Source organism: Lampris incognitus, chromosome 3 (assembly GCF_029633865.1).
Source record: "Lampris incognitus isolate fLamInc1 chromosome 3, fLamInc1.hap2, whole genome shotgun sequence".
Lineage (NCBI taxonomy): Eukaryota > Metazoa > Chordata > Actinopteri > Lampriformes > Lampridae > Lampris > Lampris incognitus.
Window position 1 is genome coordinate 87,394,065 of NC_079213.1, and position 25,452 is coordinate 87,419,516.

Genomic DNA, 25,452 nt, shown 5'->3' on the forward strand with positions numbered 1-25,452 from the left:
TTCGGGAAGCGCGTCCCCGCGCTTAAGCATATCAGCTCCTTCACGCCTCAGGGCGCCTACGCTTCCGATGGCCTTACGGTCGCTCCATCCCACTTCTGACACCAATGTGGTGAATTCGGGGGGGGGGCAGTCCGAGATACCGTCGCCACAACCGGGACGCGAACCCGTATCTCCTGCACCGCAAGCGACAACGTTAACCAGTCGACTAAAGGGTCCGACCCGTTAGTCAAGGACCAACGTGTCTACTTATCCATGCACGTGTGGTGACCCACATCTATATAACGAGACATTCACCTAAGAGGACGGTGTACCTTTAAGGGAAGAGGCGAGGGGTCAGATAATGCACTTCCGCTTCCGGTTCACAGTTCAGTGTCGTTGTCGAATGTATGACATGCTAAGTTGGAGCTAGTAAACTACCTCGACTACGTCTACTCTCACGTCTCCTGTCTCGTTGTTTTCTAACTCCACATTGGTGACCCCGACGTGATCGAACTACTAATACGAGTATGTCTGACAACGAAGACGCCGGGAATAATGCTGCCGCGGTACCCGCTCCCGACGCCGGTGCTAACAACATGGCTATTGCTAACGCTAGCATTTATGCCGCTACTGTGAAGCTACCCGACTTTTGGCAGCATAATCCACGGCCGTGGTTTCAACATGTGGAAGCCCAGTTCCAGCTGAGAGGGATAACGCAGGATGCAACGCAGTACTTCCACGTAGTGGCGGCGTTAGACGCATCGACAACGGCGCGAGCAATGACACTGTTGGAAGCTCCGCCAGCTGCTGGCAAGTACGATGCTATAAAGACATTCCTCCTGAAACTATTTGAACTGTCGGAGCTGGAGAGGGCAGACCGTTTACTGTCCCTGAATTGCCTCGGCGACGGCAATCCGTCTGAGTTAATGGAAAAAATGCTGTCTGTGCTGGGATCGGCTGATCCGGCCTTTCTTTTCACACACATTTTTCTGAGGCAGCTCCCCGCACCTGTACGCACAGCACTGGCCAGTTCTCCTCTCGCCGCCTCCAAGGACTATCGTTCTCTGGCTGCTGAAGCAGACAGGGTTTTCCTGGCCAACCGGCAACAGTTTGTGCATGCCCTGCTACCCCACAAGACCGCCCCACCACCACCTGTGTACGACTATATGGACACCGCGGCTGCGGTGACAGCCCGCCGCCAACCTGACGACGGGCTCTGTTATTACCATGCCAGGTTTGGGGCAAAAGCAAAACAGTGTCGCAAACCCTGCAGTTACAGGGTTCAGGGAAACGCCAAGGCCGGCGCTCGTTAACGGCTATGGGCGCCGGCCGTGACTGCAAGCTGTTGTTCATCAGAGACTCCTTGTCGGGCCGGCGGCTGCTGGTTGACTCTGGCGCTCAACGCAGCATACTACCAGCACAAGCTGTGGACACGATGACCGACAGTCACGGCCCCCAGATGGACGCCGCCAACGGCACGTCCATTCGGACGTACGGTATCAGACATGTGGACGTGTGTTTTGGCGGCCGACGTTTCGGCTGGGACTTTGTGATGGCTGCTGTATCCACCCCGCTCCTAGGTGCGGATTTCCTCTGTGCTTTCAACCTGCTGGTGGATGTTAAAAACTGTCGCGTGATTGATGCCGTCTCTTTTGCGTCATACCCCTGCACGCTTGGGGGGGCTGGAGCGCTGTGCCTCGCTAACACACTCTCCACCGGGGATCCATACCAACGTCTGCTCGCAAATTTCCCCGAGCTCACCACACCCACCTTCTCCTCGGCGGTGGCCAAGCACGGCGTGGAACATCATGTCACCACAGTGGGCCCCCCAGTTTACGCCCGGGCCCGACGCCTCGACTCGGCCAAGCTCGCAATAGCCAGGGAGGAGTTTTCGACTATGGAGCGCCTCGGCATTGTCCGCCGTTCTGACAGCCCGTGGGCTTCCCCTCTTCACATGGTTAATAAGGCAGACGGGGGTTGGCGCCCGTGCGGGGACTATCGTCGCCTAAACAATGCCACGACCCCCGACCGGTACCCCATACCGCACATACAAGATTTCTCTACCCACCTGGCGGGCGCTGCCATCTATTCCAAAATCGACTTAGTGCGGGGGTATCACCAAGTGCCGGTCCACCCACTGGATGTCCCAAAAACGGCTGTCATCACACCCTTTGGGCGCTTTGAGTTTTTACGTATGCCTTTCGGCCTTAAAGGGGCGGCGCAGACGTTTCAGCGCCTTATGGATTCTGTGCTCCGCGAAATGCCATTTTTGTTTGTGTACTTAGACGACATCCTCGTGGCCAACGCGTCGGCGGAGGAACACATGACGCACCTCAGACAGCTGTTCGACAGGCTTAGCGAACACGGCCTCATCATCAACCCAGCTAAGTATCAGTTCGGGGAGTCGTCCATCACCTTCCTCGGGCACCACATCACTCCACAGGGGGCCGTTCCCCTCCCTGCCAGGGTTGAGGCTGTCACCATGTTCCCCCGCCCCCACACTGTACAGTCGCTGCAGGAATTCCTGGGCATGGTGAACTTTTATAACCGTTTCCTGCCCCGTGCCGCCCACATCATGCGTCCCCTGTATGAGGCCCTGCGGGGTAAGAAGTCTAAGGACGAGCTGGACTGGTCTTCGGGGATGGACGAGGCTTTTGTGGCCGCCAAGACCGCGCTGGCCAACGCTGCGCTGCTAGCTCACCCGTCGCCTGCCGCCCCCATAGCCCTTACAACGGATGCCTCCGACTACGCCGTGGGGGCCGTGTGTGAGCATTGGGTGGGGGGGGGGGCTGGCAGCCGTTGGCGTTCTTCAGTAAACAACTCCGTGAGAGCGAGCGCAAATACAGCACCTTTGATAGGGAACTACTGGGTCTCTTCCTCGCAACCAGACACTTTAGGTTCCTATTGGAGGGCCGACAGTTCACCGCTTTCGTGGACCACAAACCGCTGACGTTCTGTATGGCCAAAACCTCAGAACCGTGGTCTGGGCGTTAGTAGCGCCATCTCGCGGCGGTTTCCGAGTTTACCATGGACATACAACACGTGTCGGGCAAGGATAACTTCGTCGCCGACTGCCTTTCACGGGCGGTTGTTAACGCCGTTCACTTGGGACTCGACTACGCCGCTATGGCAGCGGACCAAGCCAAGGACGCGACCGTTCAAGACTACCGGTCGACCCCTACGGCGCTACGGCTGGAGGACGTGACGTTCGACGCGGCCAACACCACCCTCCTCTGTGACATCTCCACTGGTCAACCGCGCCCCCTGGTGCCTACTTCCTGGCGGCGCCGAGTTTTCGACACCGTCCACGGCCTTTCCCACCCGGGAGTGAAGGCCTCGACCAAGCTGGTGAGCGTCAAGTTCGTTTGGCCTGGGCTCCGTAAGGATGTTAGAGCCTGGGCCGGCTCGTGTGTGGCGTGCCAACGCGCCAAGGTGCACCGCCATACCAAGGCCCCTTTGGCGCCGTTTGTGGTTCCAGAGAGGCGGTTTGACCACGTCAATGTTGACCTGGTGGGTCCCCTGCCCCCCTCCCGTGGTTATACGTTCCTCCTCACTATTGTGGACAGGGCCACCAGGTGGCCAGAGGCTATTCCCTTGTCCCCCACGACGGCAGCAGAGGTAGCACGGGCGTTCTTCGGCTGCTGGGTGGCCCGTTTCGGCACGCCTGGTGACATCACGAGCGACCGGGGCTCCCAGTTTACCTCGGAGCTCTGGACGGCGGTCGCTGAGCACCTGGGGGTGAAGATCCACCGCACTACGGCGTACAACCCGCAGAGCAACGGACTTTGTGAGCGGTTCCATCGGGACATGAAAGCCGCTCTGCGGGCAAGCCTCACTGGCTGCGACTGGATGGACCGGCTCCCGTGGGTCATGCTCGGCCTGCGGTCGGCCCCGAAGGAAGACCTCCATGTAATATTTGCTAGTAATATTTGATTTGCTAATGTCCCTTACGGCTTTCCGTAGCGCCACAACAAAGTCACGTGATGTACGTAACAACGTCAGTCGGAATCCGGTCGGTCAATAAACACCCAGCACGAGAGAAGTCGTCCTTGCTTCATTAATGTTATAAGTTAACATAGCCAGAGGGCACAGATCATTACATGGTGTCAGAGTAGCGGAGTTTAAATACCCAATATGGATTCGTACGGCGTTCCAGCTCCACGGATGGACTGGGAATCGGCGAACTTACCTGAAGCATGGAGACGATTTCGACAAACAACGGAGCTAATGTTCACGGGCCCCCTGCGCGGGAAGAATGAAGAGGAGAAATGCAGCTACCTCCTGCTCTGGATAGGGGAAAAAGGGCGCGATGTGCACAACACTTGGACACTCAGCGGAGAACAAGCCAAGAAGCTAGAAACGTACTACGATAAGTACACTGAGTACATCACCCCCAAAGCAAACCCGATTTATGCCAGATATAAATTTCATGAAAAGATGCAGGGAGAGAGTGAATCCTTCGAACGATTTGTAACTGAGCTAAAGCTCCTAGTCAAAGACTGTGGCTACCCAAATGCCGACGAGATGGTCAGGGACCGCATCGTGTTTGCCACCAACTCACCCAGAGTGAGAGAAAAGCTACTTAGCCAGGGAGCTGAGCTAACGCTAGAAAAGGCCATAGATGTAGCCCGCTCACACGAGCTAGCAAAGCAACAGCTAACGTTTATGGGCCAGGGCAGCACACATGAAACGGTGCACGCAATAGGCAGAAAGACTTACAAACCGAACGCACCCAAAGCAGCTAACGCTAACTTCAGACAAAGGGAGGGTAACGTTAGCACCGCCGCTAGGGCGTGTAGCTATTGTGGAGGGCTACACGGCGCTAAAGCCACTTGCCCAGCTAAGGGTAAACAATGCATTAAATGCAAGAAGCTCAATCATTTTGCTAAAGTATGCAAGTCTAGCTCCCAGGGACAGACAAAGTACTACCGCGGCACAGTACATGCCGTCGGAGAGAACCCAGAAGAGTGCACCACTGACAGAGAACAGGAAGAACTGTACTTCGACAACATTACAGTGGAGAGCACCGCTGTGGGAGAACAGACAGAGCTGTACATAGACTGCATCTCAATAGAGAACAACGGAAAAAGCAACGAGCAGGCTTACGTAGAGGTTGGAATTGGCACACCTCCACAGAAGGTAAAGTTTAAACTAGACACTGGGGCACAGGCCAATACTATTCCCACCAACCTGTTCCAGGCGCTGTTCAAAAATGTGACACTGAAACCAGCAATACACAGACTCACTGAATATGGAGGAGGCGCGCTGAGCGTGAAAGGCACATGCAAACTCAAATGTAAGTACAGAGACAATGCAATTATGCTGGACTTTTACGTCATTGACACAAACGCCCCACCAGTCATGGCAATGAAAACATGCCGTGACCTAAACTTGGTAAAAATAGTGATGGCTGTGAGCGAGGAAAACAATGTCACATCACAGAGCATAATGGATGAGTATGCAGATGTTTTCCAAGGAATAGGAGAGTTCCCAGGCGAGTGCACCTTCCGCGTCACACCAGATGCAACGCCGGTCGTCTGCCCGCCACGCAGAATCCCCATCGCCCTACGCAGCAAACTGAGGGACGAGCTTGACAGCATGGAGAAAGGCGGCATAATCTGTAAGGTAACAGAACCCACAGAATGGGTGAACGCACTCGTCATTGTTGAGAAGCCAAAGACAGGCAAACTTAGAGTGTGTTTAGACCCCAGAGCTCTTAACAAAGTGATACAACGACCTCACTATCCCCTCCCCACGCTGGAGGACGCCACCACAAAGCTTGCTGGAGCTGAGTACTTTAGCGTGTTAGACGCGCGGTCAGGCTATTGGGCCATCAAACTGAGCACTGAATCCTCAATGTTGACGACATTTAACACAGTGTTTGGCAGGTATCGTTTCCTCAGACTGCCATTCGGAATCGTGTCCGCTCAAGACGAGTTCCAGAGACGCGTGGATGAAACATATGAAGGATTGGACGGTGTGACGGCCATAGTGGACGACATACTAGTGTTCGGCAAGACTAAAGAGGAACATGACCAGCGTCTCAGAGCGATGCTGAAGCGCACAAGGGAGCGAGGGGTGCGGCTCAACCCCGACAAGTGTCACATATGCGTGTCCGAGGTAAGCTACTTCGGCCACACGCTCTCACACGAAGGCATCAAACCAGACCCACACAAGGTGAAGGCGGTCAAGGACATGCAACCCCCACAGAACAAAGCAGAGCTGGAGACAGTCCTCGGCATGATCAACTACCTCGCCAGATTTGCTCCACACCTCTCACAGATAAACTCACCCCTCAGACAGCTTCTGAAACAGGACAGTGAGTTTGTGTGGGATGCAGTCCACGACAAGGCGTTCCAAGAGATGAAGAATCTCATTACACAGCACCCAGGTCCAGTACTCTCATATTTCGACCCGCAGAAAGAGCTGCGACTCCAAGTGGATGCATCCAAAAGTGGCCTTGGGGCTGTCATGCTCCAAGATGGCAAACCAATTGCCTATGCGTCCAAGTCACTCAACAGCACTGAAGAAAACTACGCACAGATAGAGAAGGAGCTCTACGCTGTGGTCTTCGGCTGCAAGAGGTTCCACGAGTACATGTATGGACGAAAAGTGATTGTGGAGTCAGACCACAAGCCTCTGGAGGCAATACTAAAAAAGCCACTGGCAGCAGCACCACCCCGGCTGCAACGGATGATCCTGGCGCTCCAAAAATACGACACCCAAATCATCCACCGCCCCGGTAAGGACATACCGGTGGCCGACACACTGTCACGCAAGTCAATAGAACACCACGACAGTGACCTACAGGAAGGGATGGAGGCCCAAGTGCACACAGTCCTCAGCAACATCCCTGTGAGCGACACAAGACTCACAGAAATCAAGCAGGAAACAGCGCAAGATCCACAGCTCACCGCACTCAGACGAGCCACACTCACTGGCTGGCCAGACACAAAGAAAAAGTGCCCGCCCAGCATCCAGGAATACTGGAACCACAGAGCAGAAATCTCAGAAATGGACGGTATCCTGTTCAAAGGTGAGAGAATCATTGTCCCCCAAAAGCTTCGCAAGGACATGATACAGCGCATCCATGCCAGCCACCTTGGCGTGGAAAAAAGCAAATGCCGAGCAAGAGACTTACTGTTCTGGCCTGGCATGGGGAAACAGATCGAGGATGCGGTAGCAGACTGCAGCATATGCCAAGAACGGCGCAGCGCAAATGCAAAGGAACCAATGAGGTCACACGCCATACCTGAGCGGCCGTGGCAAGTCATAGGCACAGACCTATTCACATGGAACTCACAGGACTTCATAGTCACTGTGGACTACTACTCCAGATTCTTCGAGCTAGAGAGACTTTACAGCTGCACCTCATCTGCCGTCATCATGAAGCTGAAAGCAGCAATGGCTCGACACGGAATCCCCGAGACTATCATCAGCGACAACGGTCCGTGCTACAGCTCTGGTGAGTTCCGCAACTTCTCACAGACATGGGGTTTCTCACACACCACCACAAGCCCCCACTACCCACAGAGCAACGGCCTCTCCGAGAAGACTGTCCAGACAGCCAAACGCATCCTGGACAAAGCCAAAGCTGAGAACAAAGACCCCTACATGAGCTTACTGGAGTATCGCAACACACCGGTGGACAACCTGAAATCACCGGCACAGCTACTGATGAGTCGGAGGCTGCGGTCCATTCTCCCATCAACAGCAAAACACCTGCAGCCACAGATCGCCAGTCAGGAGGATGTTCACAAAAGGAGAGAGGTATGTCAACAGCGCCAGCAGGCATACTACAACCGAACAGCCAAACCTCTGCCCCACCTGCCCGCAGGCACACCAATCCGCTTCCGGCAGGAGGATGGATCCTGGAGACCTGCAACTGTGGAAAGACCAGCGAACACAGAGAGGAGCTACCACATCCAAACCAAAGAAGGTCAGATCTACCAACGCAACCGTCAACACCTGCGACAAAGCAGAGTGAACACTCACACTACACACACACACACTTCACAGCAGACTGTTACCAGCGCTAACAACAACACACAAGCCCATCAGCAAGAGCATGCTGAACCTCCAGACACGAACAATCAGCGACAACCAGACACACAGCCTGGTTACACCACGAGGTCAGGTCGCACGATCAAACCAAGACAAATCCTTGACTTATGAATGTTAAAAAAAGATAATTTTACACCAACCTGTACTATACCTGCTATGTTTTGAAAAGAAATATTTACAGCGTTCACTTACCTTGTGTACCTACCTGCTGTTTGCAGTTACCAGTAATGAAATGAAAAAAAAAGATGAAATGTTATTACGGTGTCACATTTAGACAGTGAAGGAAATGTTTTACACTACTTTGTTGCAGTCCAGTTATATAAGAGTTCCACTTTCATATTCTTTCTTATTAAGATTGTATTCGCTTATAAACGTGCTCAACGTGGTCTGTATCTCTGCAGAGAAAGCAGCACTTTTCAGAAAAAGGGAGATGTAATATTTGCTAGTAATATTTGATTTGCTAATGTCCCTTACGGCTTTCCGTAGCGCCACAACAAAGTCACGTGATGTACGTAACAACGTCAGTCGGAATCCGGTCGGTCAATAAACACCCAGCACGAGAGAAGTCGTCCTTGCTTCATTAATGTTATAAGTTAACATAGCCAGAGGGCACAGATCATTACACTCCAGACCTCCTCCGCTGAGCTGGTGTATGGCCAGCCCCTGCGGGTTCCGGGGGAGTTTCTTCCGGATGCTACGGCTCCCTGGTCGGCCGCCTCTCACCTCAGTGCATCCCGGAGCGCTGCCGGTGCCTTCGCTCCCGTTCCGATGTCTCAACACTGCCTCCCCCGGTCCTACGTCCCCAAGGATCTGCCATCGGCGAGGTACGTCTTCATTAGGCACGACAGCCATCGGTCCCCGCTGCAGCCCCCATACGACGGGCCCTTCCGCGTCCTGGAGGCGGGGGATAAGAACTTTGTGGTGGACATGGGGGGCAGGCCGGAGCGGGTCGCTATAGACCGTCTCAAGCCCGCTCACTTGGACATTGGGGAGCCAATGCAGTTGGCCCTACCCCCGCGGCGGGGGCGCCCTCCTAGGTCGGCCCCGGCACCTGCCTCTGTTCCTGCTTCGGCCCCGCCTATGGCCCGGGTTTCGGCCCCATCTGTTTCCCCTCCTGTGAAGCGCAGCCGTTATGGCCGCAGGGTCTGCCCCCCGACTCGTCACCTGTTTTCCCCGTGACTTTGCACTATGTCATTGACTGTTCTGTTGTAGAGTCTATTTTTATGTTCATGACTTGCACTTTTGCTGTTTTGCATTGTTTTGTGTAGGTGAATTCTGGGGGGGCCTGTGTGGTGACCCACATCTATATAACGAGAGACATTCACCTAAGAGGACGGTGTACCTTTAAGGGAAGAGGCGAGGGGTCAGATAATGCACTTCCGCTTCCGGTTCACAGTTCAGTTCAGTGTCGAATGTTTGACATGCTAAGTTGGAGCTAGTAAACTACCTCGACTACGTCTACTCTCACGTCTCCTGTCTCGTTGTTTTCTAACTCCATACACGTTACAATATGATAGAAAAATGCCCTCCCATTTCCCCTTGGGTGGTGCGTCGCAGATCGCCCTTATGAACAAACCGCCCATGGGAAGGACCCCACTGTGTTCCTGCTAATTCAAGCCAATAAGCGCCCAAATCGGGTGAAATTTCAAACTGGCAAAACTGGATTTGCATTGTATGAATTTGAACCACACCATTTTTTTAGCGCACTTGGCAGAGCTGCGAGATACTCTGGAGAAGGTTTCCATGTGAAGAAAAGATCTACATGTTTCTGGTTGTATCATAAAGTCATTGAAAAGAGAGCTATCCCAATTGCTAACACATATCTGTGGACCTCAACATATCAGATGGTCTTTCAAACGTCAAATTAAGTAGTATGGCGGGCGTCCGGGTAGCGTAGCCCGTTGCCTACCAACATGGGGATCGCCGGTTCGAACCCCCGTGTTACCTCCGGCTTGGTCGGGCGTCTCTACAGACACAATTGGCCGTGTCTGCGGGTGCGGGTGAGAAGCCGGATGTGGGTATGTGTCCTGGTCACTGTACTAGCGCCTCCTCTGGTCGATCGGGGCGCCTGTTCAGGGGGAATGGGGAACTGGGGGAATAGCGTGATCCTTCCACGCGCTACGTTCCCCTGGTGAAACCCCTCACTGTCAGGTGAAAAGAAGCGGCTGGCGACTCCACATGTATCGAAGGAGGCATATGTGGTAGTCTGCAGCCCTCCCTGGATCGGCAGAGGGGGTGGAGCAGTGACCGGGACGGCTCGGAAGAGTGGGGTAATTGGCCGGATACGATTGGGATGAAAAAAAAGGGGGGGGTCCCCCGGGGAAGTTAAGTATGGCCATCTAACCATCAGAAATAAGGTGTGGTGGAGGTATGCCATTTGAAGGCACAAAAAATCAATCAATTGAAACCCCCTGCTCACGTCGACATCTCTAGATTAAGAGGTTTCCCAAATTCCAACACGACACCTTCTGTGTGATGCAGCTATAATTTCCAAACAGACCCTCGCCGCACCACCACCGCCACCACATCGCCGCCTTTTCCCCTTATGAATGTGTCACTTGCGTCACGACACACAACATTCTTATACAACAAAACGTGGGTTCCCACAGAGAAACCTACGTCAAGGCAGCATGGCTCAGTCCTGTGCCGACACACATACTGTCAGCCTCACACAGCATCACTTCAGATGACACGCACAATGGCAACCCACTTCAGAGAGCCCAACCACAGCCACCGGCTGGAAGCCTTTGTGTTGTATAAATAATCATCTGCCGGAATAACATTATTCTCTCAAATTATGCAAATTAGTGTGACTCGACTAATAATAGCACTCATTGCTAGGGATATGGGCAGGTGCTCTCTCTCTCTCTCTCTCTCTCTCTCTCTCTCTCTCTCTCTCTCGCTCTCACACACACACGCACGCACGCACGCACATGCATAGATATACTCACACCCACAGATGGATACTAACATTCGAAACGAAACAGGCTACAAGACAATTGTCAGCCTGCGTTAATGAGTTGGCAAAGTTTATAAAAGGTGTTTAGGACAGACTAGTCCTAAATGAGCTCGGCCGCATCATCATCATCCTCACATCCTAAATCCTCTCTAACTTCATTCATGGACAGAGCTGCTATCTTCCAGCTGCTAGCCTACCTGAATCCACAAAAGCCTTCATCTGCAACAAAATTAAATATTATGGCTATCTTTTGATAAAACGGTCCATGTAATCCTCTTGACATACATAACCCATACGAGGAAATGATTCCGAGATCAACTTACCTTATGGCGCTCGTTCGACGTCTTTTTACTTTCAGTGTGTCGCGATAGGAGTTCTTTACGTGGGTCTGGGCCTACACACTACCATCCTATGTAATGATGCTCTCTTAGTCATTCCGCTCTACACCACACACAACCTGCCGTTTCTGCTCCCATCGTCTGCAGCTCACGTCTCTCTCTCTCTCTCTCTCTCTCTCTCTCTCTCTCTCTCTCTCTCTCTCTCTCTCTCTCTCTCTCTCTCTCTCTCTCATATTTAAACCCCCCGATGCCAAGGATAGGAGGTGCTTTTCTCTTTCTATTTTTTCCCCCTCTTTTAGGACAGAGGACTGACGCAAACCGGAGGCAGTTCTTGCGCTTCCCCCGGTGCGTGTTTGTGCGTGTGAACGTGTGCGCGGCGCCTTCATTCTCGCATCCATTTTCCTCTGGACGCTCTTGTCTAAAAATACCTGTTCTTTGTCAGACTGGGTTCGAGATGTGGCTTTGCTTTTGTACTGGTCCATGGCCACATAAGCTTTCACTTTCGCATCAAAATACAGCCCCCCTCCCCCTCTCTCCACATTCAGAAGAGGGCGAAACCGACAAGTGTTATTCATTCTTATTCAACCTCAATAGAATAGAATAGAATGGTATTCTTTCCCCTCCTCTCAAATCTGGAGCCCCTGGATGCGGTAAAACAGCTTGCATCAGTTTTATTACTGGTCAGGTAGGTTTGCACATACGGGGAATGTGACTTGTTGGGACTCTCAGAATAAGCTACTCTGGAAATCGGCGCACAATGCAGACATCATTTGGATAACACTTTGGATGTAACCCTATATAAACTGACATGACCTTAGATAATTTCACTTTTACAGTGAGATAAATGCAGCCATTTGCACGTCCTCCAAAGCCTTTAATTATTAGCGCGTCTCGTAAGTCACCCCCCATTAGAAGATTAATGGAGGAAGACATAGTTCGTTGTTTATGTAAAAGTGGGCGGGAACTGTTTTTACAAATGATCACACACGTCATTGGATTGTGTAACCAGTACAATATTTGTAAGTATAAATGCAGTCTTTTCCACGTAACCATCCATAATGCTATCCCTTGATAGGAGACTGGTTCCTCATGGGCGGCTGCAGCAGGAAGCTGGTCGTAGTAGCCGCAGGTACAGTCCTCTGTCTCCCTCTAGTGTCTAGCATAAGTATGACAACACGGGAAGTGGCATCTCCCATCACTTCACTCACAATAGAGGAAGGAACTGCACACCACAGTCCATCGTAAACACTTGGGCGACTTCGGGATGGATTTCACAATGATACCGATTTTTTTCCAATAATCACTTTGATTCAAAATATATAAAATATACAGCTATAAGTCCATGGGGGACAGGCTTGTCATTGAGAAGCACATAGCCTCAATATAACCTGTCAAATTGCTAGGAGGCGAGGATTGCCAAAAAATGCTAGATGCAGTTGGTCAAAGCAAACCACAGCTGAGAACACTTAGATCTTAAAATCATCAAAAACATTTTTAAAAATCTCCCAAATTTACCTCAGGTTTATTCCTCCGATTAACAGGCCTAACCTATATCATTAGACCAACATGACTATCATCATCATTTATGCACTGCAAATGCATGATGTCTACAGTGAGGTCTATTTTATCTGTTTAAAAGATTTAGAATAATACGCAGTTGGTTTGGAAATTAAATCACCAAATTCTATAACATTTAGATCAAGGGTCTAACGAAAGCCTTCTCGGTATTGAAAGCCCAAATGTGTTGTAATAGCAGCCATAAAGGACGCGTTATAAGCTACAGCACAACGCCCCGCAGGCCACACCTGGTCTTATTTAGCCTACAATCACAAGTCAGGAGAAGAACAGACTGGCGTTAGAGAGAGAGAGAGAGAGAGAGAGAGAGAGAGAGAGAGAGAGAGAGAGAGAGAGAGAGAGAGAGAGAGAGAGAGAGAGAGAGAGAGAGAGAGAGAGAGAGAGAGAGAGAGAGAGAGAGAGAGAGAGAGAGAGGCAGTGACATCAGACTCCAGCATCACCCTCAGAGGAGACTTCATCACCGCTCCACGCAGTCTACCCGCCCTCCCGTCCTGAGCAGATCAGCACCGACCGGGAAATGAGGTGAGAATCAACAGACTTGCTCTTTAATCTGAATCGGGTAACGCATCGGTTGATATTTGTACTGCAATGCAACGGCAAAAATGTATTCCTGACGATATTTATTGTCAATGGATATCCCGGCGAGGGTCTGGCGATGACAGTGATCCTGATGCGAATATCAAGCATGGAGGAGGGGAGGGGGGATGGTTAAGACGTTTCGTCTCAGTAGGTCCAATCCGAGTCAAACTCTTTCACTGGTTTTAGAACGCACCCGTTTCTTGTCTTTTATGTTGGAGTGGTGAGTGAATAGTCGCAGCGTTGTATGCGATGAGACAAGGTCGTCCACCGTGCAGGTAACCCATCCTTGATCATCAAGCCATATTCTCAGAAATAGATTGTGTTACGTGTTTTTTGTTGTTTTTTGTTGTTTTTGTTTTGGTGTTTCCTTCTTAAAACGAGAATCGTCATTTCATTTCCAGGCTTTGATGGGGGGTTAGGGTAGGGTGGCTGGGTTATGAATCATGATGTCGTCGAGTGAGGTTGTCAGGTGGCCTCTGGAAGCGTCGTGCTATCCGCTTCTTTTCTTCTCTGTTGTTAAATGGTGTCTCTGCACGGCTGGGTTTGTTAGGTGTACGCTGGAAAATGCTTTGCAAATGGATCTTTACCAAAAAAAAAAGAAAAAAAAAAACAACAACAACAGCCCGTCTTGCTGTGGTCCCTGTAAGGAGAATAGCGCCCCAGAAAAACGTTTCAGTTGGCTGACGGCAGTGCTGTTAAAATGGCGGGATTTGGCTTTTTAAATGGGCAAGATGATCTTAAAAACATCTGTAAATAATCTGTTTAATCACCCATGTCACTGAAGATCTGGCCTGATGAATTAGAAAAAACTGTATTTAGTTGCGTTGCAGTTTGTCATTTATATCTTATTTAGTATTGACCAACACATAGCTTATTTATAAATCCCTGGGATACGTCATTGCTGGCGTTGTTGCTTGGCCTTTCTTCATTAGTTTGGTCCACCACTCCATGCTGGCTGTGATGTGTTTGTTGTATGTCACGTTGATAAAAGCCCCTCTGCACTGAGCACAGATCAGAGACTCACATACTTCGAATTTATAATTCAGACTGTTTTATTGTATTGTTATTGTTATGCATTCATGTTTTACCCTTTGTATTTCCGTGCACAGTCTCTGGAGCATGCTACCACACTTCTCACTGTGCATTGTTCAATATACGATTGTGTATGTGACATGTAAAAAACTCGAACTTGAACCAACTAGCATGTTAAAATAAAATCCCAGTTTTAATTGCTTATGCAAATAGATCACACTCGTGCAAATGCACACTCCCATGCAGATGTACAGTTAAGTCCATAGCCACTGTCCCCCACCTCTCCCGGCTAATGGGCCCCTAGGGGACCGGACCCCCACTGCTGGGACTGTATGAGGGACTCATCGTGAACAGCTAAGGGGTGTGACAGTGCTCCGTTAGCTTCAATGCCATCTGCCTGTTTTCCTAGTGGGTTTTCACAGCTTCTACCAACAGCCTGAAAAGCAACTGTGTTAGGCTGAGTAATGCTGACCCAGTGTGCGTCAGGCTAAATGTAGCAGGTCCTGTGTGGAGGGATGCTAGGAGCTGGCTGGGTAGTTGAGGGGTGGGGGTGGGGGGTGTCTACAAACAAGGCTATTGTATTAAGACCCATTTGGCCAGCATTGCTGGAACACAACAGTTTTACATAACCCAGTAAGAGGTAAAGCAAATTTGAACAGAATGAACAGAATGTATTTTGCGTCTTGACATTGATACGCCATAATAACCCTGAGTCTATTTTTTGAACCATGTCCACATGCCTCCAAACACAGGAAGGACCGGTAGATAGGGCCTTATTATTCTGTGTTAGACGCTATAGAGGCTGTTTGGAGCAGACAGGTTGTTGAGTCACAGTCCCTCCAGCAGAAAGCTGCAGGACTCTGCAAAAAGCTAGTGGACAAGGAGGGACGGCCCTTACATAATGTTACGTAATTGAGGGTTTTGATAATATTACAGGCTGGAGCTGAGCAGGCGAGAAATCGTCTGTGGTTGTCTGGATGTTGTCTTACGTTGAACCTTTCCTTCCCAGTTCTTGGTCCTCTCACCAGCACTCCTTTGTCATCCACATTTTCTCCATTCCATTTATTGTCCAGGTGATGTGGCTCTGACCCTTGACCTCCTTACATTTTGGCTGTTTGTAATGCTGGTGATCGAGAAGCTGAAAATTATTATACTGCAGGATTTATGGTATTGTAAGTGTCTCTGGATAAGAGTGTTAGCATGTCCAGATGGATCTTCAGGGATGTCTGGACATTTACTTCATTTTATTTTTTATTTTTATTTTTTAAAGTCTTATCTGGTTGATGGTGGTTGTGCTCATGCAATGATCCAATGTTTTTAACCTTAATAGTCAGTACAGTTTGATTATACATTTAAAATTTAAGTCAGAAAATAGTACATTTGTATTTTTTGATAATAACACAAGATGTTGATCCATAAACGCTTAATGGTTTAAGAGGCGGGTTGTATGCCGAGAGGAAAAAAACAGGCCTAATTCACTCTCTGACATTAGCCATTATCCTCAATTCTATAAGTGCCGCTTCTACTATGTCTCTTGCTCGAGTTAAGAGCATCGTCCATTATCACATCATTACCAGAGGAAGTCTCTTCTTCTTTAGCAGTAGGGATGCCGCTCCAGAAAGCAGCCTGAATCATGCAGGCTCTCTGCTGCGGCTTCCAGCTCACTGCATTGGGTAATCAGACTTGGGTGTGTTCAGGTCTGATGCAGAACACTAATGCTTCATGCAGAGCTGTCTATTGGTACATTCCATGCTTTCTCTTTTCTGTGGAGATGTTTTGTAAGCATCCTTTCTTCTGTTCATTTTGTTTGCACTAATTAATTGTGTTTCCTTTTTTAGCGTTTTTAATGCACCACCTTAAACTAAACTAAACTAAACTATGGTACATATATAACTGCATGGCTGTATGGTGGCCCAGTAGTTAGCACTGTTTCCTCACAGCAAGAATGTCCTGGGTTTGAACCCCAGGCCGTCCCATGTCCTCTCTGTGTGGAGTTTGCATGTTCTCCCTGTGTCTGCATGGGCTTCCTCCAGGTGCTCTGGTTTCCCCCCACCATCAAAAAGACATGCATGTTAGGGTTAATACTCCTGCCTGTGTCCCTGACCAAGGCAATGGAAAGAAGAACTGGAGTTGGTCCCCAGGTTCTGCAGCTGCCCACTGCTCCTATACAATACAGAGAACAAATGTAGTTGAAACCGACGATGACAAAATAAAGAGGCTTTCTTTCTTCTTCACCATCTCACTTCTGGTGAAAGATTACATTAATACCTAATTTTGTCTCCTAATTGCTTCTCTAAATTTACTGGCTAATTCTTCATATCTCATCTCTTATCATAACTGAATCTACTTTTTGTCCAATAAGGAATTAGGTTAAAAAGACCTTGAGAAAATGACCTGACTGAAATGTACATCCTTTGTCCTACGTATTATGAACAATTCAAATAAGAAATGACACCCTCTTCTAGTCATCTGCTTTGCATGGCATGTAATTGAAATGTGATCAGAATGGGGTTAAAAGTCGGACAGCAACAACAAAATGCATGTACATCACTATCGTGGGGTCATTGTTCACCACCCAGGTGGTTCTATCTGATGGTAGATTTGCGTTGCCAGGCACATTTTGAATGAGAAATCCAATGCAAAAAACAAAAACAAAACATGACTGCCTTTTTTCATCTGACATCTACGCAGATGAAGACCAGTGACATGGCGGTCGGTCTGTGTTTTTTGTTTCCCCAAAGAGAAGCAGTTCATTTGCACTAGTGTCATCTGAGCAGTGTGGGGGCTGAGCAGAGGCCTCCTGCTGATGGGCTTTTTGGCACGTAGATCCTATGCAGGCCTGTTAATAACACCATCGATTCCAGCTTAATGAACATGTACCAGACGAATGCTCCCCATTGCCTGAACGTTAGGGAAATATTTCTCCACTGACGGCTCCTTTGGTGTCTCTTTATGTCTTTGGATGAGAGAAACATTAGTGTTCACATCAGGGAAGTGCAACTTGTGACAGCATGCTAACTGTTTGACACGCCAGGTCATTTCACTCTTGGTGGAGGAGCCCGCGTTTGAGATCATCCTGCCAGAGGTCAGAGGTCACATGGGAAGGAAATAATCTTTAAAGGGCAAAAGGCTCATTAAGGGCAAACTCATGACATGTGGACGACCACTAAATTTCACTGGTGACTTGAGCAGTAAAACAATATATCATGTATAGACTCAGCTGACTAGATCTGGTTCAGGACCTCCATGTATCTCCTTCTATGCCTCCTGCTTTCTCCGTCAAATAACGGTAAAAATCACCAAAAATAACAACAATAAAAGAGCTGTGAAATGTTCCAAACTACATTTATTCCCCTCGCTGAATTTTATTCAAATTTTCTGGAAGATAATTCAGCTCTGTCCTACATGTAAACTAGTAGAGAGATATGCTGAGATCTTTCCATTACTCCGTCTGTTGTTAATACAATTAACAGCAGTGTTGGAGGCCCCTTAAAGCCTTTCCACCAGGCCGACAGAAAGATAAAACTTTGGTCAATTAAAGGGGCTCCATACCCTGATAGCAGCATCCTCCAAGGTTAATAATTAATTATTTCATTTCATTTTGCACTATGGGGGATTAGCTCCTCATACCTGGCCAATTCCAAATTTGTCAGTAGATGATGTGGATATTGATTTGCTGCAAGGCTGCTATTGAGCTCCAAGCTCCAAGCTATTCTGCAAGCATAAATACAAGACTCACTGGCCTGATTATATTTTTAACATTTGAAAACCTTGGGAACCTGGTGAAGAGCCATTCAGATGTTTCATTCAGATGTGCATTCAGATGTGATGTTTATCTAAAAGCCTGCTATAATAGTGTGTTAGGGTGTGTTGGTGTGCAGACTTTGTCTTCTTCTACTAACAAAGGGTTTTAAACCATAAACAACTTAAGCAATATGGAATCTATGGTAACAATTGAAAGGTTTAAAAGACGGCGGCACAAATTTACATTTGTAGCAGCCTCACCAAGTACTTGTGTGGGAAGATGGCGGCATGAATTTATGTTTGAGGCAGCCTCACACAGTACCATCCATGCAATGTCTTTGTCCACGTCTTCATTCAAGTTTTGTCTTGGTTTGTTGGGTGGGAGAGATGGTGCTGGATCAGCAGGGAGAGCTGGGTCTTCTATGTCTTGTGGGCCCAGGGACCACACCCCACCCTGGAGGTGTGCCCAAAGAGGTAACACCGAGGCGGGTCTGACAGGACGCGGAAGCGGGGCTGGCTAAGCTAACTGCTAGCCCATGCAGACTTCCGATAACACCAAGGGCGGTCTGGCGGCAGCCTTGCCTGGCGTTGACTGTGGTGTTTTTGGTGTCGTTGTGTGGAGTGCGGGGAGGTGTGTTGAGGGTGTCTGGCTGGGAAAGCTGGTGTTGGATTGGCTGGGGGAGCCTGGTCTGCTATGTCCGGTGGGCCCAAGGACCACGGTCCCTGCCTGGAGCTGTGCCTGAGGAGGTAACACTGAGGCCGGTCTGACAGGACGCGGAAGCGGGGCTGGCTAAGCTAACTGCTAGCCCATGCAGACTTCCGATAACACCAAGGGCGGTCTGGCGGCAGCCTTGCCTGGCGTTGACTGTGGTGTTTTTGGTGTCGTTGTGTGGAGTGCGGGGAGGTGTGTTGAGGGTGTCTGGCTGGGAAAGCTGGTGTTGGATTGGCTGGGGGAGCCTGGTCTGCTATGTCCGGTGGGCCCAAGGACCACGGTCCCTGCCTGGAGCTGTGCCTGAGGAGGTAACACTGAGGCCGGTCTGAAAGGACGCAGAAGCGAGGCAGCCTAAGCTAACTGCTAGCCCATGCAGACCGGCAGTGTTCGTCCCCTTGGACAGTGATTTTTTTTTTTGTAGTTTGGATATATGTGTTAGTTTAGACAAATGTGTTAGTATGTGTGTTCTTGAAGTTCTTGCAGTTTTTGGATATGTGTTTTTGTCTTTATGTTGCACTGCTGTGGGCTGGGGGAAACAATGTTTTGTTTATTTCATGTACGGAAAGACATGAAATGAAATGACAAAGTGTTCCTGATTCCTGATGTGGTAACACTCACATTTCTCTGGCCTGCGGATTCTACTCAATCTATTCCTCAACCCCACTGAGAATATCAATTCAAATATCAGCAATTAAGAATGGACATTATCTGTGGTCTTATTTTTTCAATCCAAAAAACACACGGGGCATTTGTTGCATGACTCATATTTATTATTGAAGAAATATCCATGTAGAAGTCATTTTCAAGCCAGGGCAAACAGTGAAACTGACTTTGGTTTTCAGTCCCCTGCCTGAGTGCTTCTCAGATGTCTGGAAGAAAGCCCCGCATTGAATGCAAAGGTTAGATCAGTTTTGAAGAAGACGGTCTTAGAGATGCCATTAACAGGCACGTGCCGGTTCTTCGCTGGCAGGTGCGGTTGCCTTGGTAACGAGACAGTCTTGAAAAGGGAAGATGAAGACAGGCAGTATGGGAAAGAGGGCGTGTGGGGGTGGAGAAATGATGGAGGCCTCGCACTCTTTTGTTCTGATCTCATCACAGCCGCCATTCATGACCCACTTTTTAACAGCACAACATGGGCCTTTTCATTCCTCCAACCTTTATTTATCCAGGTAGTCCCGGTGACACTGAGACTGTTTTTACTGAGGGAGACCTGGCTAATTGAGCAGCGTAACAACAGATCAAAACTGAAATGTTATATACACACAATGTACAACAATGCATATGACCAACAATAGGCTACTATCAAAATTGTATAATTTCAATCACAATATACAGTCAACATCAACATTTCAGAGTACTATATTATTCTATAGCAGGGGGGACTAACCGTGTGACATGGACAGCCATGTGTATGCAGGTTTTCATTCCAGCCAGACTCCACGCCAGGTGATTTCACTGATTAGCAACCCTTCAACCAAAGAGGAAGAATGTATCAGTCAAATCATCTGGTGTGCAGTGGGGTTGGAATGAAAACCTGCATACACATGGCTCTCCATTGCACATGGTTAGCCACCGCTGTTCTATAGCATTGCATTTTAAGGTTTTAATAATGATCCAGATAGTTTGATAAGGGTTTTGTTGCTTTTTATTTTTATAAGGGAGACTGCCTTTTATATTACCATGGCCATCTTGATAACATACAAGCAAGACATGACAACAGACACCATGGAGGTTGCCATACAGAAACAACCGCTATGCTTTGATTACAGCTGATCTTCCTCTGTGTCCCTACATCCGTTGTTCAGTATGGTACACGTTTTGTATTAGACACTCAAACAACCAAGGCTGTCATTTTGACGGTTTTGGATTAATAGTTAAAGACAGCAGAGGTTTGGGGAGTTTTGATGATGTAGAACACATCCACGCTCCAGGTGATTTCAATAACTTGTTTTTGTTTTTCAAACGGAAGCTTCCCTGGCACACCAAAATGTCTGCTTCATCCTATGTCCCCCCCCCCCCCCGCTACCACCCAGTTTCCTTTCTGCCACAGAGCCTCCCAGTTTTCATCTGCCAAGGGATACTGCCCTTGATTAGGTCGTTTTTTTTCCGGACCAGTGGATGTGCAGGACATAGTGCTCCAGACCTTTGACTGCATGACTGGACTGGGTGGGGTGGGGGTAAAGAGAGAGAGTGAGAGCAAGAGAGAGAGAGAGAGAGAGAGAGAGAGAGAGAGAGACAGTCTGTTAATTATGCAAGTGACGTCCAGCCCCACCCTGTGACTCTGTTTACAGACCTGCTGTTTGAGGCCCGAATATTAACATTATGTAACCTTGTAACGCTAAACCAACCCTGAGACCTGGCAGCTCCGCTTTCATCTATCTATCTATCTATCTATCTATCTATCTATCTATCTATCTATCTATCTATCTATCTATCTATCTATCTATCTATCTATCTATCTATCTAGCTATCTAGCTATCTAGCTATCTAGCTATCTAGCTATTTGTTTGACTGACTGTTGGTGATATGGCTTCAACACAGCATATTGATCAGACTAAGGAAATTAAAGCTCTATATTCATTGGAAACTCCCCCGGGTTTCATCTAAGCTGCCGGTAACCTCTTTGACGTTAGACCACCTTTTATTACCTAGCACATTAATTAGATTGGTTGTTGCCATAGCAACTTTGGGGCATGACTGTCAAGCCGCAGTGACATTCGATAAAGCTCCCTTTTATTTCTTTTCCTCGGGGGGACGATTTGGTAAGGTTTTACCCAGCAGGCTTTGCACCAGCACCAGCAGGGTTGTTGGATGACAGGAGAAAATAGGCGTCACCGGGTATTAATCTGTTGCTGCAATTAATTCTCTGCTTCGTGGGGTGATGGGGCTCAGAACATCACTATCAGACTCTCACTGAAAAAAAACTCTATAAAAGTTAAAACGACCAGCTGTGGTTCTCTCCAATAGGAGGCCCTCACACACACACACACACACACACACACACACACACACACACACACACACACACACACACACACACACACACACACACACACACACACACACACAGAATGATAAGCATGTTTGATGTCACTGTCTTTGAAATGTTGAAGGGAAATTGAGTTAAAGCAGCATCTCCCATCTGGCAACACCAAACAGTAAAATCAGAATCAGAATACTTTATTCATCCCCGAGGGGAAATTAGGTATTGGCAAAATGGGCAACATTTAGCTTAGGAATAATTTGCACAATCCAGTAATCAGTTATTAGTAAAACAGTGTTCACGGAAGCTGGTAGCGAGTGCAAAGGATCAGTCTATGGCTGAGAATAGGACTGTTTTGTTCCCCACTGTTTCATACAGCATTGATTTGTACAGCTGAGCGGTGTGGGAGCTGGATTGATTTTTCTGACCCTCTGCATGGTTGTCCTTTGCATAATAAACTATGCCTTGCCTGAGCGATGTTTATTTGCTGATAGGAGTACAATAGATGCAGTTGGATGTGGAAAGACAACGGGGTAAGTTTATACAAATGGGACAAAAAAAATAGTGTTTAAGTGGATATATGATACTGAAAATGGATCTTTTTTTGCACTCATCTTGCAATGAAATGCTACTTACTGTGCATATGTGCTAGCTTGGTCACTTGTCATTTACATTGTGATGAAATGCATTTTTTTTTCTGCTCAGCCGATACAGGTGGTACATTTTTGTAGAAGCATTGTCTTTTCACCAATGCAACCTTCTCATGGTTTTTCTTTTTTTATATATTATCTCTGTTTGGCCTGATGCAGACATTTTATTGAACATCCATTAATTTTCTTCTCTTTCTCATGGTGCTTGTGGTCTGCGGAAGTCATACTGATCACAGACATGAGATAAAAAAAGATTTGGTGTGAGAAAGGGAAATGCTGGGAATGCACCCACCGGTCCAATTTTAAAAAACCAGTATCTCATGTTTGAAGTTCCAATTAAACGAGTTTTGTCTCAGGAGGTGTTGTCAAATGGCTGGTACAGTAGATAGTCGTTTGTTGCTCTGTGGGCCCCCCTAAAAGAAACTAAAACCATGCTCTACTTTCAACGAATGGAATTTTCTGCATAAAGAAAGCCAGTAGGTTTTCATTTATCCGGTCCATTCAACTCTACCCAGAATCCTCCAGGGGGGGTTGCTGCCTTCTAATGAATGCAGCAGCGACATTTGCTGCACTGACATTGGCTGTCCCCTGCAGAGCGGTGATGTTTCTCCTCCATCCTTTGAGACTCTTTCCTCTGATGAAGGCCTGAGCTCGGATTTGCTGCCGTGTGCAAAAAAAAACAAAAAAATTGCCTTTTCCCCCCACATCATGGCTGTCCCCGCTGCTGGAGAGGGAGCCAGAGAGATGGGCTGTGCCATGCTGACAAATTATGCTCCTTATTGTGGTGTTATTTCCAAATATTGCGACAGTGACATGGATTGCGATAAACATGGGCACAGTTTTTTTTTCTGACAGATTTTTTTGCTCTTTTCAGCAAAAAATGAAAAAATAAAAACAACAACAAGGAATGACGGATGTTGGTAGCTGTGAGTGTGAGACATCATTTAATTTCTTTTACAATGAGGCTTGATTTGTAGGCCAGAGAATCCTTCTTGGCAAACAAACACCTCTTTTTCTTAGAAAAATAAGAGATCTGGAAGTAGCATCAGTCAATGTTGAAATTTTGGAGTGTTTCAAATAGCCCATACATTGGAAGATGGTGCAACTCCACTTTTGATGGTATTTTTATTCAATATCTTCAGTTTTATCTATGAAGGTTTCCCTCCGCTCCTGTGTTCTTTTACATTTTAGATTTATTAAAAAAAGACAAAAAAAACCCCCAACAAATTAAAGATGCCCTGCACTCAAATCAATCAGAATTAGCTTACTCGGGGGCCATCCCAAGTCTTTAATCCCTTTTGCATTGGCTGAAAGCAGCATTTCAAAACAGTCTTGGCAGATATACAGCACAACGTGCCTGCTGAAACAATCTTACATGTAGAATGAGAAGTTAGTGCCATAAAAGTGTTTCTCATTTCCGAAATGAACTGCTCCTGATTCTCCCTGCCTCCAAACCAATATCTACACCATGCCCCCCTCCCCCTGCAGTACTCTCTGCATTTGTCTGTGCTGATCTTTGTGCTGCTGCCGTGACTGTCCTATTTCCCCACAGAGGTCATTAAAGATTCATCTGACCAGATCCCAAGTTTAATGTTAAATTAAATCTCCCATCTGCTTGTGTGGTAGAGACAAAGTGTGTGCTGAGGTCCTTGGTAGTCTTTAAGATAGGCGTTTGCATATTATCTCCGTGTCTGCGTGGGTTTCCTTCGGGTGCTCCAGTTTCCGCCCACCATCAGAAAGACATGCATGTTAGGGTTAATACTCCTGTCTGTGTCCATGACCAAGGCAATGGAAGAAGTACTTGAGTTGGTCCCTGGGTGCTGCAGCTGCCCGCTGTTCTATACAATAGGATAGCTTAAATGCAGAAGACACATTTCATTGTAAAAATATAATTCATTGTAAGAATACAATGACAAAATAAAGTGGCTTAAAAAAAGATGGCCCCGAGTCCAGCCAGAATTTTAATGGGGAATGTACACCGATCAGCCAAAACATTAAAACCACTGACAAGTAAGTTAATAACATTGATTAAGTCATTACAATGGCACCTGTCAATGGGTGGGATATATTAGGAAGCAAGTGAACAGTCAGTTCTTGAAGTTGATATGTAGAAAGCAGGAAAAATGGGCAAGCGTTAAGGATCTGAGTGATTTTGAAAAAGGCCAAATTGTGATGGCTAGATGACTGGGTCAGAACATCTCCAAAATGGCAGGTCTTGTGGGGTGTTCCCAGTATGCAGTGGTCAGTACCTACCAAAAGTGGTCCAAAGAAGGGCAACTGGTGAACCGGTGACAGGGGCATGGGCACCCAAGGCTCACACTCATCAGCTGCTGATGTGGGTCCCATATTAGCAGCTGATGAGTGTGAGATGCACAAAACAGGCCTATACTGCTATGCGTTAAAACTTTTTTTCTTACATCTGTATTGATATACTTATATATATATATGTGTGTGTGTGTGTGTGTGTGTGTGTGTTTGAGTGTCTTATTGCTGTTTTCCAGGTGAACAGGTGTTTATGCTTTAAACTACAAGACATAATTAGTCATGGCACTTCTGCAAGCAGAACAGCGAAAACACAATCAAATAATTACATTTTCACACCACCACTGCTCACGTCTCCAGCACCAGGCCTTTCACAGGCATCAACATCAGCAGTGGAAATTGCTGCTGTAAATCATGTGAACCAGTCAGCAAGCTGTGTGATATATCCACATTCAATTGATCTTGTATTCACACTCTATTCATTAGGTCGATGCTGTTAGGCAGAGAGACTTATAATGAGAGAAACAGAAGAATAAATGGCTTTGGTTCCTGCATCACCATCATTAGAAGCAGAG

At 47.9% G+C, this 25,452-nt stretch overlaps 1 protein-coding gene across 1 annotated transcript in view; it reads right to left on the reverse strand.

The window, feature by feature from the left end:
* LOC130110282 (GTP-binding protein Di-Ras1) overlaps window positions 1–11,471 on the reverse strand; it is a 38,495-nt gene extending 27,024 nt beyond the window's left edge. Inside the window, exon 1 of the mRNA XM_056277333.1 lies at window positions 11,326–11,471. The gene's annotated coding sequence lies outside the window, so the exon portion shown is untranslated. The remainder of the gene's footprint in view (window positions 1–11,325) is intronic.
* Between the last annotated feature and the right edge of the window lie 13,981 nt (window positions 11,472–25,452).